The sequence below is a fragment of the Octopus bimaculoides genome, chromosome 17 (assembly GCF_001194135.2).
Source record: "Octopus bimaculoides isolate UCB-OBI-ISO-001 chromosome 17, ASM119413v2, whole genome shotgun sequence".
Lineage (NCBI taxonomy): Eukaryota > Metazoa > Mollusca > Cephalopoda > Octopoda > Octopodidae > Octopus > Octopus bimaculoides.
In genome coordinates this window covers 46369640-46376038 of record NC_068997.1, presented here as the reverse complement: position 1 = coordinate 46376038, position 6399 = coordinate 46369640, and the positions used below count along the sequence as shown (strand labels likewise).

The 6399-nt window shown below is 39.2% G+C and overlaps 1 protein-coding gene across 2 annotated transcripts in view; it reads left to right on the top strand.

The window, feature by feature from the left end:
• The window catches only part of LOC106882102 (bone morphogenetic protein receptor type-2), an 86050-nt gene that overhangs the window by 58489 nt on the left and 21162 nt on the right, over window positions 1-6399 (top strand). The window lies entirely within an intron of this gene.

The following is a 6399-nucleotide window of genomic DNA, read 5'->3' as shown; positions in this document are numbered from 1 at the left end:
ACCAACCACATGGTTCTGGGTTCAATCCCACTCTGTGGCACCTTGGGCAAGTGTCTTCTACTATAGCCTCAGGCCGACCAAAGCCTTGTGAGTGGATTTGGTAGACGGAAACTGAAAGAAGCCCGTCGTATATATGTATATATATGTATGTGTGTGTGTGTGTGTTTGTCCCCCCAACATCGCTTGACAATCGATGCTGGTGTGTTTACGTCCCCGTAACTTAGCAGTTCGGCAAAAGAGACCAATAGAATAAGTACTAGGCATCCAAAGAATAAGTCCTGGGGTCGATTTGCTCGACTAAAGGCGGTGCTCCAGCATGGCCACAGTCAAATGACTGAAACAAGTAAAAGAGTAAAAAGAGTAAGAGTACTGGGGTGAAATTCATTCGACAAAAAGTTCTTCAAGGCATTGCCCCAGCATGGTTGCAGTCTAATGATTGAAACTACTAAAAGGCAGAAGATAAAAGACCAAAGATAGATACAGACATCTGTCGGTGCCGGTGTAGTATGTAATCTACATGCCATTGTGTTCTACATTCAAAATTTTGTTGTAAATTTGCAATTATAATTAGAGGAGTGAGTTAAACATTTAAAAGAATAAAAGAAAAATTTTTATTGATTTTTATTTCATACTAGAAACATGAATACTGTGACTGTTTGTAAACAGCACGGATATCATTTAAAAATGCAATGAAGAGAGTTTGCTCATTTGATCTTAAAATCTTCCGACAAATGGAATCTAAATGAGATTGAAATGTTTGCAATGGAACACCTCTCATTTTTTTTTTTTTTTTTTGAGAAGATGAATTTTAACTTCTAGCCAGAACTGCTCAATGTTCTATGTATGTGTTCCATCTTGATAATTAACATAGCTTTGCTGGTGGTTGGCATCCCCTCTTTGTGCAGCAAAAAACAGGACAGGCTTCACCTCTTATTTTTCTTTGTTTTTCTGCCATTTCTTCTCCACATTTGCTGCACGGATCAATATCTCCATGTTCATCAAGGAGTTCATAGCATCGAAGAAATTCTATTGCATCTTCTTCATCTTGAATAACCTGTGTGTAAAATTCTTTTGCTTTCATCACGGGAGCAAATCCTTTTGCTCTCCTCCTCCACCACTCTGTTTCTGTCGACCTAATTCACTCACAAGGCATTGGTTGGCCCTGATCTATAGTAGAAGGGACTTGACCAAGATGTTGTACTGTGGGATTGAACTTGAAACCATGTGGTTGCAAAGTGAGCTCCTTAAACACTTAGCCATGTCTAAGAATATAATTATTATCTTGCATTTTAATTTTGTGTTTTTCACAAATTAAGACAGTGTTTCATATTTGAGAATCCCCTCAGTCTAAACCCTCACTACAACCATGCAATTTAATGCATGCAGATTTCCATATATCAGTCCACATATGAATCATCATTTTCTTCTTCATTATCATCATCATCATCATCATCATATGTCTGTTTTCTATGCTGGCATGGGTTGGACAGATTGACAGGAGTTGATGAGGCCATGGGCCATACCAGGTTCCATAATCTGTTTTGGCTCCATTTCTACAGCTGGATAACACCAACCACTTTACAGAATGTATTGAGTTCTTTTTACATGGCACCAGCACCAGTGCTTTTTATGTGGCCCTGTGGCTTTAGGATATCAATTCTGTTGTAGAGAGCTGGTCTACTTGAGTACAGCAATGTGCCACATATCTCAGTCCTTTGTCATCTCCTTTATGAGACTCAGTGTTTTGAGATCAGCCTTCAGTATTTCGTCCCATGTCTTCCAGAGTTTCCCTCTTCCACAACATCCCTCCACTTTAAGTGATCAGCACATCTTTATGCAACTGTCCTCATCCATCTGCTTCACATGAATAAACCGGTGCAGTCTTCTCTCTTGCACAATCCATCCGACAATCTATTTGTCAATCCATGCAGACACCCATAGAGATATCTAGTTATTAATTCATACAGCCATTCCACCAATCAAACATCCACATATATATCTATGCAAATTATCTGCTGCCTGTTGATCCATACAGCCATCCATCTGATCCATGCAGAATTCTGCCTTTCGATCCAGATATTAATCCATACAGATGATCTTTTATCAAACCATACATCCGTTTCTCTCTCCATCTATGCAGCCATCAGTCTGCCAAGTCAGTGAGGGGAGTCTCTACACAGGCTTTTGACCTGCTAGAAATAACAGCCAAATTTCCTCCTCAAAACACACCCTGTCATCTTTCAAAGAAGAAAGAATACATTGAATAATGTAGTGTAAACTATGCATTATCCGAAAGTAGACAAGCTGGTTGTGATTGATTATTAAGTGTTCACTCAATCAGGGCTGACCAAACAGTAATCATTATCATCACCAACAATAATGCACACAATGGTAAATAGACTATGTTTACACCTGATTAAATATGTAGCATGTCTGCATTGGATATCATCCTCTGCCTCAGAGTCTCTGTGAAAGATTACAGCTGACAATGAGCTCAGACCATTGTTAACATCAGACTAACCTCTTAAGCTTTGTCTTGATGATGTGTTTACCTTGTAGGATGAAGAGAGATGTAACAGTCAATATACGGCCTCTTAACCCTTCAGCATTCAGATTATTGTCAATTGTAATCTTTTTATTTAATCTTTTACTTCTTTCAGTCATTAGATTGTGGCCATGCTGGAGCACCACCTTGAATTCTTAGTCGAATGACTCAACCCAAGTGCTTATTTTTTAAGCCTATAAATTATCCTGTCAGTCTCTTTTGCTGAACAGCTAAGTTACGTGTATGCAAACACACCAACACCAGTTGGCACAAGTCCAGGCAAGGTTGTTTATGGAAGAGCAGCAGTTACCCATGCATCCCAGCCTCCCTGCTTCACGCCACCAATGTTATCCAAGGGAAAGGCAAAGGGGCCGATACAGCTTGGCACCAGTGATGTCACAACTCATTTCTACAGCTGAGTGAACTGCAACAATGTGAAATAAAGTGTCTTGCTCAAGAACACAACACACAGCCCGGTCCGGGAATCGAACTCACAACCTCGCAATCGTAAGCTCGATGCTCTCACCACTGAGCCATGCACCTTCCTGTACATGTATGGATGTAGATTAAACATGTAGGTATGAAGGCTTAGTGGTTAGGGTATTCAGTTCACAATTGTAAGGTTGTGAGTTCAATTCTCCCCGCATTGTGTCCTTGAGCAAGACACTTAATTTCTTGTTGCTCCAGTCCACTCAGCTGGCAAAAAATGGACAGTGCCTGTATTTCAAAGGGCCAGTGTTTTCACATTCTGTTTCATGCTGAATATCCCTCAGCACTGCATTAAGGGTAAAAATGTTTATGGAGTACTCAGCCACAAGTAGGCTGTTCCGTTGATCAGATCGTCGTAACCAACTGAGTGTCTGGTGTGTGTTGGTAGATGTGCATATCTGTTGTGTGTGTGTATGTCGGTGTGTGCCAGTAGATGCTTGCCTCTGTGTGTGTGTATGTGTGCATGTGCACACACAAATATGTGCATGTTGATATCTCTGTTGATGTGTATATATCTCTTAATGTTTGTATGTAGGTATGTATTTGTAGGTGCTTGTATGTGTGTGTGTGTGTGTTTCTAGAGGTATGTGAGTCACGTGGCAGCCATCCTATACCAGATGACAACCACCTGACTACTGACACTGCCCAAGGTCACATGCCAAATGACTAAAAGACCTGCCAGGTTATCTCTCTCTCTCTCTCTTTTTTCCTATACATTCTCTCTCCCCATCACTCTCTTCACATTCATACAGACACAAGCTCACCCCTGAATAGTGCAACATCAGCAAACATGTTCACACATACATAAATAGCAAATCTCTAAACACACAAAATATACATTTTTTCATAGATGTGTCATGTTTACTTCCCAAACACATGGTTTCAGGTTCAATCCTACTGCACTGCACATTAAGCAAGTGTTTTCTACTATAGTCCCAGGCTGATCAAAGTCTTGTCAGTCAATTTTAATAGACAGAAACTGAAAGAAGCCCACCTTGTGTGTGCGTATGTGTATCTCACTGTGTTGACATTGTTGATATTGTGTGATTGTTGTAAATAAATCTTTTATTTTTTTATCTTTTACTTGTTTCGGTCATTAGACTGCGGCCATGCTGGGGTACCGCCTTGAAGAATTTTTAGTTGAATGAATTGACTCTGGTGTTTTTTCATTTTTTCTTTTAAGCCTGGTTCATGCTCTATCATTCTGTTTTGCTGAACTGCTAAGTCACAGGGACATAAATACACCAACACTGGCTGTCAAGCATTGGTGGGTGAACAAACAAACACAAAGATACACACACACACATAGACGTGTGTGTGTGTGTGTATATGTATATATATTTATGACAGGTTTTTATGACAGAAAGGTCATTTAAATTTGAAACTGCATTGTTAATTATTTGCATGCAATTGCAATGAACTTACACGATTTAAAACTTTTTAGTTTTTTAGCTAAACTTTTTAAATAACATGTTTGACCGTCGTTATTTTTATTTTTATTTTTTATCTTACTCTTCTTATGCTTTACTACAAAATGTCCTTAGAGCAAAATATCCGTATGGTGAATTGTCCCATGGCCAATTGGCCTACGGTAGAATGCTTTATGGTGAATTGTCCTAGATCCCATACTGGGGCCTCATCAAAGTCAGCTGCATCACTCAACCAATTCCAGCGAAAGAAGTAGCCATTCTGTTCATATACACACCGCACAGTTAAACTTATTTACATTTCTATTCAATATTCAGTTATACTCAGTCTGTTTAATATCCTCCATTCCCCTGTTATTTCAAGGTATGATACAATATATATGTAAACCTACATGCAGGCATACAAACTTCAGGCTAGTGTCTTCTGCCATAACTTTGTGAGTGAAATTTTGTGTAAATGGAAGCTGTAGAGATGCATGTATGTGTGTTTATATTAGTAAGTGAAATCATAATGGCACCTGTGCCCAGCGTCGCCTTCCTGGCACGTGTAAAGACATTCGAGCGAGATCGTTGCCAGTGCCGCTGGACTGGCTCCTGTGCAGGTGGCACGTAAAATACACCATTTTGAACGTGGTCGTTGCCAGTACCTCCTGACTGGCCTTCGTGCCGGTTGACACGTAAAAGCACCCACTACACTCTCTGAGTGGTTGGCGTTAGGAAGGGTATCCAGCCGTAGAAACTCTGCCAAATCAGATTGGAGCCTCGTGTAGCCATCTGGTTCGCCAGTCCTCAGTCAAATCGTCCAACCCATGCCAGCATGGAAAGCGGACGTTAAACGATGATGATGATGATTAGTATTCACCTATTTTTCTGAAGATTTTTACAAATATGATGAACAGTCTTAATCAATTTTTGATCAATATTGGGGCCTCATCAAAGGAAGCTGCATCACTGAATCAATCCCAGAGAAACAAGCAGCCGTTCTGTTCTTATATACATTGTGCAGTTAAACTTATTTACATTTCTACTCAATATACAATTATAGAAATGGTTTGTTAGTGTTTCCATGAAACACAAAGATTACGTAACATATCTCAGCTAACTGATCTCTCTCATTTAGCATCTCCAGAACATTGGTATCTCTAGGAATTCAAACATTCTGAAAGTACCATAGCAGTTAATTGCCTTTGATGTGCATGCCATGGGAATTGAGAAACATAGAGATAGACACACTGCTAATTATATTAGTATATGTATATAGTGTGTGATATCAAGACAAGGAGACACAAAGACTCACGCATACAGATACACTTCTGTGCACATATATGCACACCTACATACACCCATGCATCCACACACACACTTTATCTTTTCCTTGTTTGATATCCTTTGTGTACATATCCCAAAACGTTTTCTATCACTATTGATCGGTTTCAAAAAGAAAAATTCTACATTGTCTTGTACCCCCTGTGTTCGGCCCTGCATAGCTTAATAAAGAAATCTATCTTTTCCTTGAGCCATTAGACTGTGGCTATGGTAGGGCACTGCTTTGAAAGATTTAGTCAAAGTCAAACCCAGTCCTTATTTTGTTTTAAAGTCTGGTACTTATTCTATCAATCTCTTTTGCTGAACTGCTAAGTTATGGGGACATAAACAAATAAACAAACCAACAGCAGTTGTCAAGCAATGACAGAGCAGTTGGGGTATATTTCTTTTGGATCCACTTCAGAAATTCCACTGTGTTAGTTGAGATAATAATCGGTTAAGGAAACAGAAGATAGATTTGGTACAACTCCTTATTTTGTACGACATCCATCCCACCCATAAGAGATAGTCACATGATGGGTTGAAAGAATCCTTGTACAAAATAAAGTTATACCAAATCCATCTTCTGTTTCCTTAATTATTATATATATATATATATATATATATATATAT